At 44.5% G+C, this 23,968-nt stretch overlaps 1 protein-coding gene across 8 annotated transcripts in view; it reads right to left on the bottom strand.

Moving 5' to 3' along the window:
* b3gat1a (beta-1,3-glucuronyltransferase 1 (glucuronosyltransferase P) a) overlaps positions 1-23,968 on the bottom strand; it is a 131,318-nt gene that overhangs the window by 27,188 nt on the left and 80,162 nt on the right. For 3 of the 8 annotated variants that reach the window (XM_015952032.3, XM_054742866.2, XM_015952033.3), the window contains exon 3: positions 10,677-10,820. The exons of 2 other annotated variants lie outside the window; for them this stretch is intronic. The gene's annotated coding sequence lies outside the window, so the exon portion shown is untranslated. Of the gene's footprint in view, positions 1-8,987; positions 10,574-10,676; positions 10,821-23,968 lie in introns of those variants that run through there. 3 more of the 8 variants (XM_054742863.2, XM_054742867.2, XM_054742865.2) reach the window with 2 other exon arrangements.

Below are 23,968 nucleotides of genomic sequence, written 5' to 3'. Positions count from 1 at the left end.
CGGTCCTTTATGTAATGAGGTCGCAATCATTTGTTTAATCATTGTCATTTAGGCACAAACACCCAACGTAATTCACATCTTCTCATTTAGGATGGGATTGGCTACAATCAGTCTTACACATAAAACTGGCCCATTGATGGGAAACCATTGGACTAAGTGGGTGGGGCCTAGCTTAGGGTATAAAAATAATGTGTGAGGACATGCAGGGCCCTTTGACTGATGGCCATGGGGGTTAGCTTCAGGCGGTCCATGCATTTTTGATTTCTGTACCATTTTCTCTTAGCCTGGCAAGCCAGACTAAATAAATGTATTATTTAAAACTTTGTAAAGCAAGAATTTGGTCTAGTTCACAAGGCTAATTTTCTCTGGTTTTCTATACAAATCAGTTTAGTTCACCAACTTAATCATGGTCATATTTGGGAGCCTATCAGTGACAAGGCTGGAGAGCGTGAAGCCCTCTCAGTGGGAAAAAGCTAGGGGTTAGAGTTACCATGCCATACCAATTTATTTCTAAAGCACTTTAAAACACAGGGTGACAGCTGACTGAAGTGCTGTACAATAAAACAGACACAATAAATGCATGAAACAATAACTTTCTGTCCAAAATAGGACCACTGTTGTTCTTAAAAAGCAATAGTCTAGGTCATGCTCTTTTGAGGTCAAAAATCTTTACAGTAAGTATACAAATGATATGTATAAAACTACAGCCTAGGCTCTTTTATGCAATGTCAGGAATGCAGAACTGTACCACACAGGTGGCAGGAACGGCCAATCACACGTTAGCAAGTATCAACAGAGCCAATAGATGAGCTCATGGACAGTTCTACTGGGAAACAGGCTTCAACACAAGCGGTTGTTTTCTGCTTGGACCTAGTGCTCAACCAGGGTCAATTTAATATAGAGTAACATTGCTTTTGGATGGTAAAATGTGCAGGTGACAAAAATTTACTTTGGAAAAAGTGGAGGGGGACATGTCCCTCCAAAAACTATGTCCATGATTGAGGACATTTCTGAATGTAAATGACGGCGAATGGACACGAGCACCTGGGCACGCACAGGCGGGATTTATCATCAGACGATTGCGGAGGAACGTGCGCAGGAGAGGACACCGCATGTTTCTTAAACCAGTCTTTTTACTGTTCGTACACACATTTCGGTCATAGGAGGAAATATAGGACAGTTTCTACGAACGTTTGATTAATGAGGGCCTTGGTTCTGACTTAAAACCCAGAGCTGATACTATCTACTGACCAAACAGCATGGCGCTAAGCTAGCAGACTGTTTGGCAAACATGCTGTTCCTTTCGAGTCCAGAACATTTGGTTGGGCTTTGCTTCCCTTCCAAACCTCTAACCTCTAACCTCTCTTGCAGGTTTGAGCCCTGCTCAGTCTGTTGCTGTCGTGTCCTTGGGCAAGACACTTAACCCCCCTTGCCTGCTGGAGGTGGTCGGAGGAACCAGTGGCACCAGTACTCGGCAGCCTTGCCTCTGTCAGTGCACCCCAGGGCAGCTGTGGCTTCAAAGTAGCTCGTCCCCACCAGCGTATGAAAGTGTGCGTGAATGGGCGAATAACTGATTGTGCTATAAAGTGCCTTGGGGGGTTCCAGGACTCTAGAAGGTAATATATCAAATACAGACCATTTACCATTTAAATCTGCGGATCATCACTCATATCTACTACTGCTTCTTGTCTTCAATGTGTCTGTTGAGGACAGTATAATTTATTTGACCATCATCAGACAGAAGCATCAGAACCAGGGACTTACAAAGGTACAACAACCTCATAAAGAAGGCTGGTTCTGGGACTACTGTGGAACCACAGGAGATGATGGCGCAACAAAGAATTCTTCATAAAATCAATACTATTATGGACAATCCTGAATCCTTTTCATGAGTCAGTCATGCAACAACAGTGTGTCAGAGTCCAAGCCCCCAGGCCGGGCTCTCCCAGCTGACCGGCTTCTGTCTCGGACCATTACCCAGCATGCCCCTCGCGGGGATTCCCTCCACGTTCCACCGTGTTCCATGATCAGAATATTCAGAAGCTAAGACAGTTAAACCTCCACCTTTCTAACTCAGACCTCATCCTTCCGTCAGCCTTTTCAGCACCGCTTGCAGCCAGCAGTCTCTAATAAAAGCTCTTACTCCCGAACCCAGTCTTCGAGTCTGACAGGATGACTGAGTCCATTAATCCAGCGGAGTTCGAGCAGATGAAGAGGAAGTTGGAGCAGGTTGTTAGCGAGAACGTTCAGCTCCACGCCCTGGTCGACCAGCTTAACACCAGGCGTAACTCCCAGACCGATCTCTCCCTGCAGATGTCTACTGCCGTCACGGCTCTCCAGCAGCAGGTTCATGCGCTCCAGTTGCAAGCCCTCACTCCACCAACGGGAGAGTCACACTTCAGTCTCCCGGAGAAGTGGAACGGAGAGACGGGGAGTCCAGACGGTCTGCTAGCTACCCTCGACATGCAGTTCGAGTGCCACCCAGGACGCTTCCCCACTGCGCGCTCTCGGGTAGCACAGTTCACCTCTCTGCTCTCCGGACGCGCGGCAGAGTGGGCTGCTGCGCTCTACAACTCAAAGTCACCGGAGTGCAGCGACTACGCTGCATTCGTGGCCGCTCTCAGAAAGACTTTTGTTCCACCCAGCAGCGAAATGGGGGCAGAGACACGACTCTTAAAACTCCGCCAGAAGGAGCGCTCTGTGTGCGCATATGCGTCGGAGTTCCGCACCATCTCCGCCAAGCTGCGGTGGGATGACTCTGCCCTCCGAGCCGTCTTCTTGGAGGGACTGGCAACCTACATCCGGGATGAGATGGCGGGAAAGGAGCTACCCCAGACCCTGGATGAAGTTGTGGATCTGGCGTTGCGCATGGATCAGCGGGTTTTGGTTCGGCCCAAGCCTCTCATTCGCCCATCCAGGGCGCCTGGACTTTTTCCTCGTCCCCCCACGCCTACTCCCGGACCCGTTGCCACTGAGGAGCCCTTGCAACTGGGCCACCTTCCTCCGGAGGAGAGACAGCGAAGGTGGCGCGAGGGCCTCTGCGCCTATTGTGGTTCCCCCGACCACAGACGCATGAACTGCCCCCTCCGTTCGGGAAACGAAGGAACCCACTGAGTCTCGGGGTCGCTCAGCCTGGGTCACCTCCAACCCCTGCCCTTTCCAATCGGCTCCTTCTGCACGTCACCCTCCAATATGGCGAGACCTCGCTCCAGATGCACGCGCTGGTGGACTCGGGGGCCGCTGACAATTTTATGGATGTGGATCTGGCTGAACGCCTACGGATCCCCACTACCCCCTTGGAGAGGGTTGTACATGTGACCACGGTGGACGGCAGGCCCCTCCAGCCTTACCCTGTCCAAAACCGAACGCAGTCTCTCCAGATGACAGTCCAGGGCCACCGGGAGACCCTCCATTTCCTGATTATCCGTGCTCCCTCCTCTCCTCTAATCCTGGGGTTTCCCTGGCTCCGCCTCCACGACCCACGTATCTCCTGGTCCCAAGCTCGCCTTCTGGAATGGGGGGCCCAGTGCCGGACCCACCTCTCTCCTCCTCCACCTCGACCTGACTGCCCGGAAGGTGGATCCGGTTCAGCGCCACCCAATCTGCCACCGCCCTATCGGGATCTGGCCGCGGTGTTCGATAAGCAGCGAGCCACCGCACTGCCGCCTCACCGTCCATACGACATGGAGATCAAGCTCCAGCCAGGAACCATTCCACCCCGGGGGCGCCTTTTTTCTCTCTCCCCCGCCGAGTCCAGAGCTATGGAGGACTATATCGACCAGGCCCTCCAGCAGGGTTTCATCCGACCCTCGTCGTCCCCAGGTGCTGCAGGCTTCTTCTTTGTGAGGAAAAAGGAGGGTGATCTCCGCCCCTGTATTGACTACAGAGGACTGAACAAGATCACAGTCAGAGATCGCCATCCTCTGCCGCTCCTCACGTCCGCCCTGGATGCCATCTCCCAGGCGCGGATTTTCACCAAGCTGGACCTCCGAAGCGCCTACAACCTGGTCCGTATCAAAGCTGGAGATGAGTGGAAGACGGCGTTCATCACCCCCACCGGTCACTGGGAGTACCAGGTCATGCCCTTCGGACTGTGCAATAGCCCCGCCGTTTTCCAACGCTTCATCAATGATGTCCTCCGTGACATGTTGGGACGGTGGGTGTTTGCCTACCTGGACGACATCCTGATATACTCCAAGTCAGAGGCTGAACACCACCACCATGTTCGCGCGGTCCTGACCCGGCTCCTGGACAACAACCTGTTCTGCAAGCCCGAGAAGTGCTCCTTCCACCAGAGGTCCGTTTCATTCCTGGGCTACCTGATCTCGGATCAGGGTCTAACCATGGACCCTCAGAAAGTCCAGGCAGTTAAGGACTGGCCCCTACCTACCAGCCTAAAGCAACTGCAGAGTTTTCTGGGTTTCTGCAACTTCTACCGTCGATTTATCAAAGACTTAAGCACCATTGTAGCACCTCTCACTTCTCTCACCCGACCGAGCCCTCCTGGTCAACCGTTCCGGCTCACCCCAGACGCCGTTCGGGCCTTCCACTACCTAGTCGCTCGTTTCACATCGGCTCCTATCCTGCGCCACCCGGACCAGGCAGTCCCTTTTGTGGTCGAGGTCAACGCCTCAGATGTCGGCGCCGGCGCCATCCTGTCCCAAGGCGGCCCCGACGACAGGCTATATCCCTGCGCCTACTTCTCCAGGAAGTTCTCCACCACACAGCAGAAGTACGGCGTGGGGGATCGTGAACTGCTAGCCATAAAATGGGCATTGGAGGAATGGAGGCAGTGGCTTCTGGGCACCACTCAGCCGTTCACCATCTGGACTGACCACCAGAACCTAACCCACATACGGTCCGCCAAGCAGTTAAATCCTCGCCAGGCACGCTGGGCCCTCTTCTTCGAACCCTACGAGTTCCATCTCGCTTATCGCCCCGGGACAAAGAACCAGAAGGCGGACGCCCTCTCCCGCCAGTTCACCCATTCAGCGCCCACGTCCGAGCCGGCGCCCATCCTCCCGGAGCACCGTTTTGTGGCCCACCTTGGGTGGCCGTTGGAGGAGGCCATCCAAAACGCCCTCCAGGGTGACCCAGCGCCACCAGAGACCCCCGCCGGTCGGCTCTACGTCCCCTCGGCCTGTCGCAGTGAAGCGTTGTCCTGGGCCCACTCATCACGCCTGTCTGGTCACGCAGGCTTCTCTCGGACTCTCAGGTTCCTTAAACGGGCTCTCTGGTGGCCACATATGGAGAGGGATGTTAAGGAATACACGAGCGCTTGTGACGTCTGCGCCCGCTCTAAGGCATCCACCCAGGCTCCGGTTGGCACCCTCAGACCTCTTCCGGTGCCCAGCCGCCCCTGGTCCCATGTGGGGCTGGACTTTGTCACGGGTCTCCCGCCGGTCAACGACCTCGACACCATCCTGACGGTCACTGACCGGTTTTCCAAGGCTGTTCACTTCATCGCCCTCCCGGGCCTCCCCTCGGCCCGACGCACTGCAGAACTGTTTCTGGAGAACGTGGTGCGCCTCCACGGGTTCCCGGTAGACGTGGTCTCGGATCGTGGTCCCCAGTTCACGGCCCGTTTCTGGAAAGCCTTCTGCCATCTAGTGGGAGCCTCTGTCAGCCTGTCTTCGGGCTACCACCCACAGACCAATGGTCAAACGGAGCGGGCAAACCAACAGTTGGGCCGGTACCTCCGCTGCTTTGTTTCGGCGCAGCCCTCGCAGTGGCCTAAGTACCTCCTCTGGGCGGAGCTGTCTCATAATCTCCACACCTCCTCGGCCACTCAGATGTCCCCTTTCAAGGTCTGCTATGGCTATCAGCCCCCGGTCTTTGCCCACCAGGAACCCGAAGTCGCGGTGTCGGCCGCTCAATCCCTGGTGAGGCGCTGCAAAAATGCATGGATCAAGGCACGGGCCTCCATCACCCGGGCCAACGCCCGTTACTCCCACCAACACCTCTGCAGGCACCGCCCGGGCCCCTCCTATGCTCCAGGGGACAGGGTCTGGGTGTCCATGGCAGGCCTCCGGGTCCGCGCCGGTTCCAGGAAGCTCGCTCCCCGGTTCCGCGGACCCTACCCCGTGCAGAAGGTAATCAACCCGGACACGTATCGGCTGCGGCTGCCTACAAGCCTTCGCGTCCATCCCACCTTCCACACCTCCCGGCTCAAACCTTATGTGGAATCCTCACTCCTGCCGCCTCGGGCTCCGGCGCCTCCGCCGGCCCGCTTCCTTGACGGTGAGCCCATCTACACCGTCCGGCACATTCTGAACGCTCGCCGCCGGGGTCGGGGTTGGCAGTACCTAGTGGATTGGGCGGACTACGGCCCAGAGGAACGCTCCTGGGAGCCGGCCCGCTCCATCTTGGACCCTGCCCTCATCTCGGACTTCTGGGCCCACCGAGGTGGCCCGGGGACTTCTGGAGCCGTCCCTGGACCGGGGGGTCCTGTCAGAGTCCAAGCCCCCAGGCCGGGCTCTCCCAGCTGACCGGCTTTTGTCTCGGACCATTACCCAGCATGCCCCTCGCGGGGATTCCCTCCACGTTCCACCGTTTTCCATGATCAGAGTATTCAGAAGCTAAGACAGTTAAACCTCCACCTTTCTAACTCAGACCTCATCCTTCCGTCAGCCTTTTCAGCACCGCTTGCAGCCAGCAGACTCTAATAAAAGCTCTTACTCCCGAACCCAGTCTTCGAGTCTGACACAGTGTCTTCAGTCGACTTTTTCAGACCTGCTGCACTGGTGAGACTCAAAAAATTAGAATATGATGCAAAAGTCCATTTACATCAGTAATCCAACTTAGACTGAGAGACCATCTAAAGGCTCAGGAACACTTTGCAGGTTTTCTGGATTCCTTAACTGATTAGAGTGTGACACTTGGAGTTTGAAAGTTGAACCTTTTCACAATATTCTAATGGTCTGAGATTTTGAATTTGGGGTTTTCATGGGCTGTAAGCCATAGTCATCACAATTATAACAAATTAATGTTTGAAATATTTGGCTTTGCATGGAATAAATCTATGTCATATATTAGGTTAACCTTTAAGGGAAATTACTGAAATAAATTAAATTTAACACAACATTTCCAAAATTTTGAGTTTCAAGTGTAATACAGGAGATTATTGGTGCCCACAGCCATTAGAATCTACAATAACTATGCGAAGAACATGGAATAATATGAAATGAATATTGTTCTTCTTATTATTATTGAATTTTATTAGTTACCATATTTATTTTCCTCTGGGATCAAGAGTTTTTTTTTCAATAACTATTAGCTGCAAATGTCTGTTAGAACAGTGGTTCCCAACCTCTTTCCCAAGGGACCCCGTTTTTTACCAGTAAATTTTTGACGACCCCCTCCCATTCTCTCTTCCAGTACAAACATTATTAAGAAATGATAAAATTGTTCAAGCACATTTTAATATGCTTTGACTCAATAGATAACAGTAATAGTAGGCTCCAGTACAGAACAAAGTCATTAACAAAACCAAACAGAGCATAATGTGCTAATGTACTTTTCTGAACACATTGTTTCTTGTAAACACTGATAAATCAATCATTCCTTTCAATAAACTTTTGACACATAAAAAATACACTGAGCAAAATGTACTTAAATGTGTATATTACTGTTTATACTAGATTATTTACTGTAAAGGCTGTGATTAATCAACCAGTCCTATCTTTAGTGAACTTTTGACACTTGAAAATAAAACAGTGAGCTGAGCAAAATGTTCTTAAAAGTGTGTTACTTTTTCTGTACTAATTATTTCCTGTCTTAATATCAGTAAACTTTTCACTCATGAAAAAAATGTGAGCAAAATGTAGGCTATCAACAAGTAATAAATGAAGTTTTAACCCCTTAAAGTGGAGAGGTCCTGGCGACCCACTGAGAGGCTTTGGCGCCCCCTTGTGGGGGTCGGGACCCCCAGGTTAGGAACCACTGTGTTAGAACATCAAAATTCAAAAGAAAACGGCCCAAGTTTCTGAGCATCTGAAGCACGTGTTACCATAGTAACTCATTTTCGCAGTTCTTACGCACACACACCTGGGTCACACACACCTTTTAAACATGAACAGTGGGACTTGATCAATTTCCTGGTTGTTGGATTTTATGGCTAACTGGTCATTTCTACCCAGCTCCTATCTTTTTATTGACCCGACATTATCAATCTGGTGAACATTTACATGTCAATAAACAGTGCAGACAACCAGGATGTTTCTTATATGTAAATCAGGTACAGATAAGTAACTGAAAGTCTTTTGTTTTCTATGAATGGGTACCAGTTGTTTTTTTCTCTGGGAGATCTAGTGGCTGTCCAAAACCTAGAGGCCAAGTTCTGAACATGCTGGAGGTTTGCAACCACGCCCTGACTAAGATTAGCATACAAGGAATTACTGTAGTCGAGCCTGGACAGGACAAAGGCATGAACGACTAGCCAAACGTCTCAGATAAAACAAGCTGGAACATACAACTGTATCAATTTATGCTTCAATTTTCAGTGCAGAGTCAATTTTTACACCAAGACTGGTGACAATTTTCCTTGCATAATGTGCCAAAGGGCCAACGTTCATAGAAGACGCTGAACCCTCTAATCTACAAGAGCTGAGAACTATGACCAGTTTTTGCACGGTTCAGATGTAAGAAGTTTGAAGCCACTCAGGAGGTGACATCTTTTAAACATTCCAGGAGTGGAGAAACTGACCACCATTTATAATGGTCAAAAGAAAGGGTGCCAGCACCAGGAATGCTTCCTTGAATATCCTAGGAGGAAGAACATCACAGGGAGAACCACCTTTCTCAACTCAGACTTGGACACAGTCTCAAAATCTCCCAACATAGCCCGAGGTAGCTCTGGGACCACAGAAGCGGTCTGGTAATGAACAATGTCAGCTCTAATAGTCGAGACTTTATCAACAAAGAAATGAAGTCCATTACAGTTTGTAACAGTTGGGGGCAGAGAACCAGAATCAGAGTTAGATCACTACCTTAAACCGAGTGCGTGAGAGTCGGTAACGTGGCACCAGTATGCTGCAGTGGTGCCCTTACTTCAAATCCCACCAGCAGCACTAAGCAGGATGGAGGTGGATCCAGCAAGCATAACGACACTGCTAGATGGTTGTCAGGTCCATTGTGGTCAGGCCTTTTTATTAGGTATGTAGAAAATGGTTTCATCTCCTCAGTTTGATATGATTCATTCATTTCCGCCAGCTTGGCCACGCCCACAGCTTTCAGGTGTTGAGGGTCATTTCAGTTTTACACACACTTAAATGAGTAACCATTCCCTAATCACACTTGTGGGGAAATTGTTGTGAGCTAATGTTTAAAGAATAACGTACAATAATATTGATGTGGCAATGTCTGACAGACACCCTCTAAGAGCCTGGGATGCTTCCAGAAAGTTTTGAAAGGACTGGCCTGATGGGGAACATTGATGAGTGTAGAGTGGCATCAAAACCAAAAGCCAAGATAAAATTGCTAAAGTTTAATCATGCTGTTCCATCAAAAGCTATTTGGAAAATGTTGCAAAATGAGAGTTCAGATCTCCATGGAGCTAAAGCTGTGGCTAAAACAACCTGTTGACCATAAAATGAAAAAAGTAGACCCCACAAGCGCAGCCGATATAGTGTCTACTCTTACATTTCTATGCTGTTAACGATTTACCACAAAACAAAAGTTCTACTACATGTAACACTGATTTTAGATGCACCCTCACAAGTGTGTGTTTTAAAATAAACACGTTTCCACCACAGCAACTGTTGTTATGAGTCGCTGTCGTTGTGAACCTCGAAGTCAAAGTAGAAAACATTCTCAGACTTGTCGACTGGGAGATCCAACTTTCAGTGGATTTTTTTCTACTTTGAAGTTAGAATATCCGAGTACCACCATTAACCATTAATACAGAAAAAAACTTCAAATCTGGAAAGAATAGTCACTAAAATATATTTTTATTAACTTTATTTTCACTTTTTTCATTTTCGGCTGATTGTTGAACTTCATGAACCAAGTTTTAAAACTTTAGTTTTTCTTTGGGCAAACAAGCCAGAAAATTAATTCACATAAATTTAAAAAATATTCAATTAAAAGACAATTAATACTTAAATGTTTTACACTCCAGAATCATTAAGGAGATTACCTGGCCTTTGACCTTAAGCTGGCCGTTTTACAGGAAAAAACTCCAAATGTGGCTGAATTAAAACAAGAGTGGGACAAAGTTCCTAGTCGTGTGAGAGACTCGTTACTAGTTCTCACGTAGTTTTTCTGCAGCATTACCACCACCCAATAGGTTTAGGGGTCAGTTACTTTTCCATATGAGGCTAGTTTAGTTAGAGAAGACACATTTTGGTAATAAATGAAATAATAATTTGCAAACAGCATTATGTATTTACTCCGGTTATCTTGTCTGATGCAGAAATGTGTTTGTTGATCTGAAACATTTCAGTCAGACCAAAGAAAAGAAGCAAAAATAGAAAAGAAATCAATCTGATATTAAATGTTCACTTCTTCTATAGAAGCAGATACACTCTTGGTTTATTCTAACTCAGACAAAACAGATGTCTCCTGCAAAGCTATAAAACTCCTTTTAAACATAATTAAACATTAAGCATTTTATTCTAAACTAAAACATATAAGGAAGTTGTTTTTAAAACAAAATGATATGGATTTTAAAGACTCACCCACAGTTAGATATGGATCATAGCACCACGGGGGATGCACGGGAGTGAAGGTGACTCTGCATGCTGCAAGGGTTACCTAGCAGTTCTACTCTCCATGATGCATCCTCTTTGTGCTCAAACTGACATGTCACGCAGAGTCCGGATCTGAAAGATAAGATAACGTTTTGTTTTTACTTCATTCGGCCTCTTTGACTGATGTCAGCCTGAGCTGTTCAGTAACAAAACATCTATGTGAAGCAGATCGGTGAAGGTCGAAGAATCAGAGGGTTCTTGGACACCAAGTCAGAGTCAGAGAGGTGGAGGAGCCAAACTCAAGGAAAGGGAATGTGGATGAGAAACAACAAGACTTTAATTACTTGTTGAAAGTCAAACATAAAGACGCTGTGTGGGTGGGTTATAATATCAAAGCAAAGCCATGTCTTCCCAAGCAGAGACGGAATGGAATCTGAACATAGAAAACAGATTTTTATATAAACACTGACGAGGACAATGAGGTACACAAAAACAGCAAAATCATTCAGAAACACGGTGGAAGAGAAAGGAAAAGAATAACGGAAAGAAATAAAGGAATAAAAAAAGGGCTTTGTGGAAAGATTCTGGTTCTTTTAAATATGTTTCATGGAAAGTTGTGATCTATTAGTATCTGACCTGTCTACAGAGCTAAGGAACGTTTGGAGATTACCTCTGATCAGGAAGATTTGTTACAGCTAATCACAATGGAGCCGATCGGAGTCTTCTTTATACCACGTATCATGGACGTAATTTTCACTTTAGAAGTGTGTGTGTGTGTGTGTGTGTGGGGGGGGGGGGCATCTTTACAGTTTGTTCTATGGGAGACAGGCTTCAACACAAACGGGTGTTTTCCGCGTATAGTCCTAGAGCTCAACCAGTGTCAATTTAACATAGCGTAATATATTTTTTGGATGGTAAAAAGTGCAGGGGTCAAAACTAGAATTTGGAAAAAGTGGGGGGGGGGGGGGGGGGGGACATGTCCCCCCCCCCCCCCAAAATTACGTCCATGCCAGCTATTTAAATTAGTAACATTTATACTGCCATACATTTGACATTTTTGGTTTTTCCTGAAAAACCATTATGACGGTCAGGAAGAAACCAGCAGAAAGGATCTCATCCTTTTTTTATAGTCTTGTTTTAAAAACGTATTTCTGTGGTGAACAGCCGTACCATTCTATGTATGAAAAATGTCCAAAGCAAAGTGTAAGATAGTGTAAAAGTTCCAAAACTGTACTTGTATGAACTGCTATGAACGATTCACTATGATACTGCTTCAATGTGAACATTTTACATTTTTCAATCATTTGGGGCAAAAAGTAATCATTTCAACTGATCCTTTATTTATAAAGCACGTCTAAAACACAGCATCACAGCTGACCAAAGGCTGAACAAACAGGGCTCAAACAGCGGACTTTGTGTCTCCCGTGATGGATAATCTGTAAATAGAAGTACAGTCAGGACAGCTTGACCCAGCTGAGGAAGTGTGACCTTTGGGTCACAAATGAGGCCATTCATGTCGCTACACTAGTTAGCCATAAAAGAGGGAAAAACAAGACTCCCAAACATTAAAACAATACAAACAACACCATCGTCAGACTGGAAACAACAGGAGTAAAGAATATCGAGACAATGTTCCAAGGATGTGGGTGATGATGAGAAAGGAGGGTTAGTGAATTCAGGGGTCAAAGTTCTTGCTAAAACAGTGGGGTTTTGAACAAGATTTGAACTCAGTGACTGAGCCAACTTGATGGGGAAGTTCAAAGCGTTCCATAATTTGGGCGCAGCATGAGACAACGCTCGCTCTCCATGAGACTTGTAGGACCTGTTAAGAGGTTCAGATCAGCGGACCGGAGCCAACGAAATGGGGTGTAGGGTTTAAGCAACTTGCGAAGGTATGGAAGCGTGGAACCATTCATGTTTAACCTATAATGTGAAAATTGTCAACAGTCTGGTTAGGGTAAATCCAAAGGGCCGATTTAGGAGGAGACATAAACTAGGAGAGATAAGGAGGGTTTGTTTTAAATCAGTGCGAATAAATTACAGAGAGCAGAGATCTATTCACATCTAACCCCCGTTTACTCCACCTGCTGATGGGTGGTGGTGGGGGCAGCAGGCTGAGCTGATCAACACAATCCAGTCTTCAGAGGGCTCATCGTTGAAGGGAAGGAGGTGATGACTAATATAGACCTCAATGATTATTGTTATTATTATTATTATTATGTGTCTTATGACACACGTTCTTCTATATGCCCGATTTTTGCTTTTTTAAAAGAAAAAAAGTGAAAAAAGTGCTTAAAAGTCAAGACAAACAATATGATACTCCAAAGGAAATAGAAATTTGTAAAGTAGCTCAAATAAGAAGCATAACAAGGAAAATAAAAGCTTTTGTAAAAGAACAATGTATAAATCCTCTATCAGGATCCAGGCTTTACTGGACTTGATAAACAGAAAAAATTCAAGTCAATTTTATTTCTAAACGGAAAAGAAGATTAGTGTTGAGCTCAGCTTTCATTTAACTCCGTTTTTCCTCCCCCAGCTATTTTGGACTACTTTGTTGTTGAAAAATATAAAAAATTATCTGGGGCTTGGAGCTCCTTCCATCTCCTACACATAATTGGGGGGCAGATCTGTGGTCCCTCACACTCTCTATTGGACGCTCCTATAGAGGAACCTTACATATACAAGCACATGTACACACACAGGTGCTCACATGGTGCTCTCATAAGTATGGGCTTGGGCACGTTCAACACATGTCTTAAGGCTGTGGTTGGCACTTAATGCACTGTGATTTATTATCGTTTGATTGTTCAGTAAAACAATGTTGATTTTTTTATTTTCTCATCAGGTTGATGCAATATTTTGCTCTTGTTGTATTGTTGTGTGTCCCTTTTTATGTTTTTCTCTTTCTGCAGGTCTAGAAGCAGACTCTTGTCCATCATTGACTGTTTTTTTTACCCCCCCCCCCCCCCTCCCCCTTCCTTTTCTGTCTTCCTTTCTTTTTCACCTCTGGCTCTGTGTCCTGTTAAATTAAAAAACATCCAAATACACTTGCAATAATGTTATAGTATCAGGCGAGACATTAAAGCAGAAGCTTTAACGCTCCACCTGACAGTAAATTCAGCATTCTAGCATTCAGACATCAATTCTGTTTGCTTCACAGCCGGGCTGGACAAGGTCGGGGGGAATATAAAAATTTAAAGAAAGTCCGCTGAAAAAACAAAACCCAAAGGGACCCATTTATAGAAAACAGAAGACTTACAGTTGCACTCTTATCTGTAACTGATTAACCTCAGAGACATTTCTCAGGTGAGGTTATCTGTTTATTGACATGTAAATGTTCACCAGATCAATTATATTAGGCCAATAAAAAGATAGGAACTGGGCAGAAATGACCAGATAGCCATAAAATTCATCAACCAGAAATTTCCCGAATGTCACTGTTCGTGCTTTTGAAAGTTCATGTCACCCGGGTAACAAATGGAAACTAAAATACGAGATATCTCATTACATGCAAATCCAGATGTTTCAAACCTCTGTTTGTCACAATTGCGATGATTATGGCTTACAGCTCATAAAAACACCAAATTCGAATTCTATGATAATAAAAATGTTGTTTCACACTCTAATCAGCCAATTAATCTAAAACACTTGCAAAGGGCTCCTGAGCCTTTAGATGGTCTCTCAGTCTAGTTGATCACTGAAATAAATGGACTTTTGCATCATATTCCCACTAATCCACAAAGATGTAACACAATGCTGCTGTGGAGGCAACAAAAGCCAATGGTGTCATCAGCACCTGAACACGGAGGCTACCTTTTAGCCTTTGCTGTGGTTCAAACTGGTCTATATTGGATGCATGAGAGGAAACATTTTGACACACACCATTAAGTCTGATTTAATCTTATCAGTCCCTGATGTGTCCTCCCAAGTTTTCATAACAACAAACGTATCACGGAAACAGTTTGAGGAGTAAAACGTGAAACGAAGACGCAGGATTTAAGAAACGGTAGTGTTTCATAGTAGTTTCTTTTTATGTCAGATAGAAGGAAAAAGGTAGAAACTGGAATTCCTCACTAATCTTTCTTTCACAATCTTAGGTTTTATTTTGGTTATTAACAAGACAAATCTAAAGGAGGCTGGAATGTATCATGCTACAAAGCAAAAATACCAAAGTCCTCATATAAGTGGAGCTGGCCTCTTCACAAAAAAACCTAATTTCTATTTGTTTGTCTTTTCGTATTTTGAGTCATTACATAGATGTTTTGTACACATGGATTTAGGACTTTTTCAGCTCTTTATGAAGAACGGTTGGGTGTTTTCATCCCTCCTGTTAGAAGACATTTCCTATGAAGACTAAAAAAATAAAAAAATATGTCATCTCCAAACAAAAAGAGACATGAGGCGGCACTTTACAAGTTGTTTTATTGTTCCTCACTGATGTTACAAGGCCGACGATGTCTGACAGTTTAGCACAGCTGCCAGCCCTTGATGGCTGTGTGAACTCTGCTCTGGCTTCACATCCATTTATTGTTGTGTTTATGATGCTGTGGAGTTATATGTCATATTTTTATTTGAAACTGTGGAGGTTTGATGATAGATATGTAGACAAAGTGCTTCCAGGATTTGGGAATAAAGTTGTCTGAAACAAAACCTGTTAAAATGTAGGTAGGCATCATAATTGAATTACTACATCAAGGTCCATCCATCCATCCCCTCAATTCTATATTAATGGTTTCCTTCTCTTACATCTGCCCCTATTTAAACTCCCTGTGTTCTCTGTCTTGGAGTGAGATTGTTGTCCATCCATATAGCTTTCCAGCCTCACTACGTGTTCATGATTTTTACCATCATGAACACTGATCATGTCTGCTTTTTTTTTTTTTTTTTTTTTGTCCATCCTGTGTTCTGAACCTTGCAAGACCTATTTTGGCTCCATTTCCTCTGGTTCTGACCCAGAAACATTTATGGATCTAAATGAGCTTTGGAGAATACAACACTATTTAAATGGATATTCTGTCTGTACTGTTACTGTATGCACTCAGCTGTTCCTTCAACAAACTGTACCAGATATACAGGTGCTGGCCAGTAAATTAGAATATCATCAAAAGGTTGAAAATATTTCAGTAATTCCATTCAAAACGTGAAACTTGTACATTATATTCATGCAATGCACACAGACCAATGTATTTCCGATGTTTATTACGTTTAATTTTGATATTTATAGGTGACAACCAATGAAAACATCAAATCTGGTATCTCAGAAAATTAGAATATTCTAAAGGCCAATGAAAAAATGTTTGTTTCTCTAATGTTGGCCAACTGAAAAGAATGAACATGAAAAGAATGTGCATGTATAGCACTGAATACTTAGTCGGGGCTCCTTTTGCCTCAATAACTGCAGTAATGCGGCGTGGCATGGACTCGATCAGTCTGTGGCACTGCTCAGGTGTTATGAGAGCCCAGGTTGCTCTGATAGTCGTCTTCAGCTCCTCTGCATTGTTGGGTCTAGCGTATTGCATCCTCCGCTTCACAATACCCCATAGATTTTCTATGGGGTTAAGGTCAGGCGAGTTTGCTGGCCAATCAAGGACAGGGATACCATGGTCCTTGAACCAGGTGCTGGTGGTTTTGGCACTGTGTGCAGGTGCCAAGTCCTGTTGAAAGGTGAAGTCTGCATCCCCATAAAGTTGGTCAGCAGCAGGAAGCATGAAGTGCTCTAAAACTTCCTGGTAGACGGCTGCATTGACCCTGGACCTCAGGAAACAGAGTGGGCCAACACCGGCAGATGACATGGCACCCCACACCATCACTGACGGTGGAAACTTTACACTGGACCTCATGCAACGTGGATTCTGTGCTTCTCCGCTCTTCCTCCAGACTCTGGGTCCTTGATTTCCAAAGGAAATGCAGAACTTGCTTTCATCAGAAAACATAACTTTGGACCACTCAGCATCAGTCCAGTCCTTTTTGTCCTTGGCCCAGGCGAGACGCTTCTTGCGCTGTTTCTTGTTCAAGAGTGGCTTGACACACGGAATGCGACACCTGAATCCCATGTCTTTCATGAGTCTCCTCGTGGTGGTTCTTGAAGCGCTGACTCCAGCTGCAGTCCACTCTTTGTGGATCTCCCCCACATTTTTGAATGGGTTTGTCGTCACAATTCTCTGCAGGGTGCGGTTATCCCTAGAGCTTGTACACTTTTTTCTACCACATTTTATCCGTCCCTTCGCCTGTCTGTTAATGTGCTTGGACACAGAGCTCTGCGAACAGCCAGCTTCTTTAGCAATCACCTTTTGTGTCTTGCCCTCCTTGTGCAAGGTGTCAATGATTGTCTTTTGGACAGCTGTTAAGTCAGAAGTCTTCCCCATGATTGTGGTGCCTTCAAAACAAGACTGAGGGACCTTTTAAAGGCCTTTGCAGGTGTTTTGAGTAAATCAGCTGATTAGAGTGGCAGCAGGTGTCTTCTATATTCAGCCTTTTCAGAATATTCTAATTTTTTGAGATACCAAATTTGGAGTTTTCATTAGTTGTCACTTATGAATATCTAATTTAAATGTAATGAACATTGGAAATACATTGGTCTGTGTGCATTGCATGAATATAATGTACAAGTTTCACGTTTTGAATGGAATTACTGAAATATTTTCAACCTTTTGATGATATTCTAATTTACTGGCCAGCACCTGTAAGCGTAGTAACCATGCATTTGTATTTATGGAACACAAATAGGGTCCTTGTCACGAGGAGGTTTTGGAGAGAGGTTAGGACCCAAGATGCAGAACCAGATAACGAGGCAGGAGGTGGAAAAACGTAAAAATCCTTTATTAAGGAGTAAATCCAGAGAATGCAGGGCGCCAAAAACAAAATGCAAAAATCCTAATAACTAAACCTAGAGAATCCAAAAACACAAGAGACCTAGAGATACTAAAAGCTAGAGAGGGAGACGAGGTTGACACAAACACAATGAACCAACAACACATTGAGACGCAGACAGGGTTAAATACACTGGGGCAGGATCAGAGGGAGATGAACTGCAGGTGTGTGGGGAGAGATACCCAGTGAAAACAATTAACTAATCAGAGAGAGGAAAATAACATGACCTAAGAATAAAGATAAAACCTAAAGACAAGAGCAAGATAAATAACTAATGATATAAGGAGTTAGGACAACTAAAGAACCGGTGGGAACACATTAAAAGAGACTAATAAATGAAAAGCTGAACCTATAGGAAAAAAACTACAGAAAGAAAAACTACAGAGGTGTGACTAAGGGAGACCACGGGAGCAACGGACCTGGGGGGGGGGGGGGGGGATACCTGGGGAGGGGGAAAACCTAGAGGGGCTGCAGATCAGGGAACACATGAGGAAGATGCAGACAAGGACACATGAGGACGCTAGGAGACACATAAGGAGAACCTAGAGAGGGATGGAGAACACAAGGAGACACATGAGGGAGACGCAGACACAGACCAGGACAGTCCTTGAAGCGGCGACACACAGCAGTGCTTTGACTTGATGTTGTCCCAAAGCTAATTCAGCTCCTGTATTTTTTTTGTGTTACTTTCAATTCAATTTGATTCAATTTTATTTATATAGCGCCAAGTCACGACAAGAGTCATCTCAAGGCACTTCACATAATAAACATTCCAATCCAGGTCAGTTCATTAAGCCAATCAGAAAAAATGTTTCCTATATAAGGAACCCAACAAATTGCATCGACTTTACAGAAATCCTCATACTTAGCAAGCATAAAGCGACAGCAGAGAGGAAAACTCCCTTTTAACAGGAAGAAACCTCCAGAGGATCCTGGCTCAGTATAAGCAGCCATTCTCCATGACTCACTGGGGATGGAGAAGACAGAGCAGACACACACACACACACACACACACACACACACACACACACACACACACACACACACACACACACACACACACACACACACACACACACACACCAAGCAATGTGTCCATGGTTGCACACACACACACACACACACACACACACACACACACACAAAGACAAAGTAATGTGTCTATAGTTATATTGTGATTTCTTAGTAAGTATTCTATTTGGTGAGAGATACACTTTATTGTATTTATCCTAGTGGATCTATAATTGAATGGATAAACTAGTAGTAGCATATCCAATGTCAAGGAAAGCAAAAAGTTATTATCATGAGACAGAGAATTTTAAGTGGTTAGCAGCAGTGTGCTAGACGATGGCCCCCTCCATGAGGCCACCACAGCTCAGCAGAACATCATTGCAGCTTCTTCTGGGGAGAAAAACACTTACAGAAAAAATAAAGTTAACGGCTGAAACTGCAGAAAATAATACAGTTAAAGAGCAGATTATAGAAGAATGTAGTAGAGTGTGAAAAGTGGTCAGTGTGTCCTCCAGCAGTCTAAGCCTATAGCAGCATAACTACAGAGATAACTCAGGATAACCTAGCCTTTATAGATGGAGGCATGTTGGAGGCAGGGCACGGGAGAGCCGTCTTTACCGACTGTACACTCCACCTCCCTCTACTCCCCCACTTGTCCAGATTTAGGCTAACACCAGATTTTAACCATAGGCACTATCAAATAAAAATATTTTAAGCCTAGTCTTAAAAGTAGACAAGGTGTCTGCCTCACGAACTAAAGCTGGGAGCTGGTTCCACAAGAGAGAGCCTGATAACTAAAATATCTGCCTCCCATCCTAATTTTAGATATTCTGGAAACCACCAGTAAACCTGCAGTCTGAGAGTGAAGTGCTCAGTGAGGAACGTATGGAACAATCAGGTCACTGATGTATGATGGAGCTTGATTATTAAGAGCTATACATGTGAGAAGGAGGATCTTAAAATCCTTTCTGAATTTAACAGGTAGCCAATGTAGGGAAGCTAAGACGGGAGAGATGTGATCTCTCTGGAATTCTCATCAGAACTCTAGCTGCAGCATTTTGGACAAGCTGAAGACTTTTAACTACATTCTGTGGACTTCCTAAGAGTAATGAATTACAGTAATCCAGTCTTGATGTAATAAATGCATGAACTAGTTTTTCAGCATCACTCCTGGAAAGGATGCTTCTAATCTTAGCAATATTCCGAAGGTGGAAAAAGGAAATCCTACAAACCTGTTTAACTTGGGATTTGAATGGCATGTCCTGGTCAAAGATAACACCAAGATTCCTTACTTTGTTCTCGGAGATTAATGTAATGCCATTCAGGTCAGGTGATTGACTAAGCAATTTTCTTTTCTGGATTTCTGGTCCAAAGATGAGAACTTCCGTCTTGTCTTGATTTAAAAGCAAAAAGTTTAGAGTCATCCAATTTTTATGTCCTCAAGACAAGCCTGTAATCTACCCAACCGATTAGGTTAATCAGGATTAATGGATAAATATAAATGAGTATCGTCAGCATAACAGTGGAAGTTTATCCCATGCCGTCTAATGATTTTATCAATTGGGAGCATATATATATATAGTAAAAATAATTGGTCCAAGCACTGAACCCTGTGGTTCTCCACAAGTAACCCTGGAGTATGAAGAAGATTTGTCATGTACATTTACAAAATGAAATCTATCAGACAGGTAGGATTTAAACCAGCCTAACGCTGCTCCTTTGATCCCTGCAACATGTTCAAGTCTTTCTAAAAGAACATTGTGATCAACTGTGTCAAAGGCAGCACTGAGATCTAACAAGACTAGAACAGACACAAGATTCTTATCTAAGGCCATAAGAATATCATTTGTAACTCTCACTAATGCAGTTTCAGTGCTGTGATACTCTCTAAAACCAGACTGAAATTCCTCAAACAGATCATTAGTGTTTAAACGCTCACATACTTGGATGGCCACTATTTTCTCCAGGACTTATTATTAGTACTTATTATTTTTATTTGCAGTGGATATGATTATTGAAGTCATCAAGAAAAAATTGCATTGTTATTGAGTAATTTTCATGACCTTTTATCATGAAATGCTAGCTGTTACCATTCACTTACATTGTTTATGCTAAGCTAAAGCTAACAGAATACTGCCAGATTAGTGTTATGTTTTGTAGTAGGTGGGAAAGCAAGTGGTCCCTAGCATTAGCCAAAGGAACTTTATTACAGGAGAGAAACAGTCACACATGGCATCCATCTTGGATTCTCCATTTCTTCATCTGCACTTGTACATTTCAGTATCAACCTACACTGCCCCTAGTACTCAGAACACAATAATTAGGAGAATGACTGGACTGGTTACAAAAAGCTTTTTCCTGCTTATCTAACTCTGGGGAATTAGGCAACAGACAAAATTTCACTTTGGTGTGGAATATCCATTTCATTACTGTTTTCATGAGTTTCTAATCTGGCACCATCTGACCAAATTCAGAGGCTCACAGCCTACTTCCCCTCTGAGCATCTAACTTAACTGCAGCACTCTGGCTTGGTTATGATCCAGAACTCATGGCTATAGGTTGAGGGCTGGAATTTAGATGCACTCGAGAGTGTTTAGCTTAGTTACCTCTCTACATGGTATGATGCTTCAAAGAGCTGAATGGTAAAATGGTAAATGGCCGGTGTTTGATATAGCATTTTCTAGAGTCCTGGAACCCCCAAAGGTGCTTTACAACACGATCACACTCACATAGTCATACCCTGGTGGTAGTGAGCTACATTGTAGCCACAGCTGCCCTGGGGCACACTGACAGAGCCGAGTCTGCCGTACACAGGCGCCATCGGTCCCACCGCCAGTAGGCAAGGTAGGTTAAGTGTCTTGCAGAAGGACACAACGACAGTGACAGACTGAGCAGGGCTTGAACCTGCAACCTTTCGATTACAAGGTGAGCACATAACTCCTGTGCCACCGTTGCCCCTAGTTGAGCCATCCTCCCATCACTCAGACACCAAGATACATCAAGGAGCGATGGTGGAAGAGGAATTAAGTCTCTGCCCCATAACCAGAAGGTTGCAGGCGTGAGCCCTGTCTGTTGCAGCTGTTGTGTCGTTGGGCACTTGATCCACCTTGCCTGCTGCTGGTGGTGGGAGGGACCTGTGGAAACAGTGTGGAAACAGTGCTCAGCAGCCTCGTCTCTGTTTTCTTTACTTCAGTCCTCTGGGGTCATTGTTCCTTATCCTGGTTGACAACCATGGAGCAGACATTTTCGGTACCCAGCGGATGAAACCTACCGATGCTGATGGCCCACTCGCACATGCAAATACCATTTAATCTGTTGAATACGTGTTGTGACTCGCCACACTAAATTAATATAACTGTGACAAGTGTATAGAGAGGTATTAATAAGCCTTAATAAGCATTTAGTTGACCCACGGTCACCCAGGTGGTGTGTTTGGCCCTGTGGCATCTGAACTAAGCAGCAAGAATACAGAAAGTCAGTCCCAGACCACGAACTGCAGCACGCACCGAAGCTTGACAGCTTTTCACATCAGCATAAGCTAACCAGCTGTGAAGGGAACACCTGCTGCTGATTAATAAAGGATCACAGCAACAATGCAGCATGTGGAAATTGTTGCACTAATTGTTGAACTAACTCCGTTAACCCTGGAAAGGTTAAACACAGAGGTGAAAAGAGTGCAGCTCTCCGGTTGTGTTTAAATGTCAGAGAAAATTAGACAAAGTGATGAAAGATGAATAGTGTCCTTTAGAGGTGGCTGATTTTACAGTTGGGGTCATGTGGTGTTAATTTTCAAATGTTTTTTACACTTTTAAATGACCAGATTCATGCTGTACCTGGACTTTCATTAGAATCTGATATTGAACTTTGATATTTCACCTCTCTAACCATCATGGCGAGAGTTGGTCACGCCGGCTGCTGGCTCACACCTCCTTCCTCCTTCTTCTCACTCTGTCTTCCTGAAATGTGTTAAGCAAACTCTTCGAAGACAAACCGGGGGCAGTTCTACAGAATTCGTAATGAGTCTGACATCTCAGCTGTTGTAGCTCTGCACATCCCCTATATCTCAAAGACTGGGGGTAATATCTTCAATATTTCCCTCCCACTTGCTTTGCTGCGGCATCATTTTATATATTCTCCAACCAGCAGGTATAGACTCTCTGGAGATGTTCTGGGCTGTAGACTTACTTCCTCTTGTTTGTGCATGCATCGGTCTATCAGCAGCTCGGCAAAGCTCAGAACAGTTTTCAGGAAATTCTAGGGAGTTTAAGAAGTCGAGTTAAAACAGTAGATCATTATTGATGATACTGTCACAGAGCCCCAAAAGCAGCTTCGCCTGGAGGTGTCATTAAATGTGAATTTGAAATCTGCATCGATTCAAGTGTAATAAGTTAGATTTGAAGGACAGTGAGCCAGATGCAGGTGATCCGTCTAAGTTTCTCCTCTGTTTATGGATTTAGAAGGGCTACAACTGTATGCTACTGGCTATTAATTGAAAACGAAACACCGCAGTGCTCTAATGCTGAAGGAATTAAATGTGATGAAAGTCACAGTGATCTCTAAGGGCAAAGGCACTTCTTTCAAGAAGAATTAAGTTACATCAGAAGCAGGTCTAAATAAGACTTTTGCCTCTGAAGAGCCCAGACAAGTTCTAATTACAGAAAAACAAAAAGACCAGATTTAACATTTCTGAAGAGTCCCAGTGCAGCGAATGTTCAAAATTCAAACGAATCCCATCAGTAATTTTAAGACATACTTTTTAAAATTATCTGTGCGGCACAAAAAATGTAGAGTAAAAACCTGAGAAGGACATGTTATAGATGCTGCCAGTAGCTGATTGTGGACATAACACCAACCACCAGCGAGTCCAGGTTTATGGTGAAAAAACGCCCCCTGCACAAACATATATCCCGCAAAATGAAGATATTTTCTTACATTTTGGCCTCCCATCCACATACAAGTGAAGATAAACGGCAACAAAATAGATTCTTGTAAAAGGATACTTTATAAATTTTTCACATTTTTAAATCATGTTCTTGAGCCAGTATGTGCTAAAATGACCCTTTACTTGGTTAACGACAGCCACCCAACACCTATCGCCCCCCGTGGCCAGAATATTTCACTTGCAACTTCAGAGTGGCAGGGTGCTCAGTTGGGACTTTGAAAATAATGAGCTGACATACCTGGTGTTGCAGTCAGGTTCCAGCATGTTTTCTGCATGTTTCAGATCATGAGCACAGATGATTTGTTTAATTTAGTCATGGGTTGCTCCTGTAGACACTAACAAAAGCTCTGAAGATGTTTCAGCTGTTAGATTAAGGTGTTAAAAAGACGAACACACAACGACGAGATAAGTTCTGCTTTCAGTTCTACAAACAGACACTAGGTGGTGCTAAAAGCAA

Source organism: Nothobranchius furzeri, chromosome 13 (assembly GCF_043380555.1).
Source record: "Nothobranchius furzeri strain GRZ-AD chromosome 13, NfurGRZ-RIMD1, whole genome shotgun sequence".
NCBI classification, from domain to species: Eukaryota; Metazoa; Chordata; class Actinopteri; order Cyprinodontiformes; family Nothobranchiidae; genus Nothobranchius; species Nothobranchius furzeri.
Note: the sequence above shows the minus strand (reverse complement) of the source record. Positions and strands in the feature narration are given on the sequence as shown.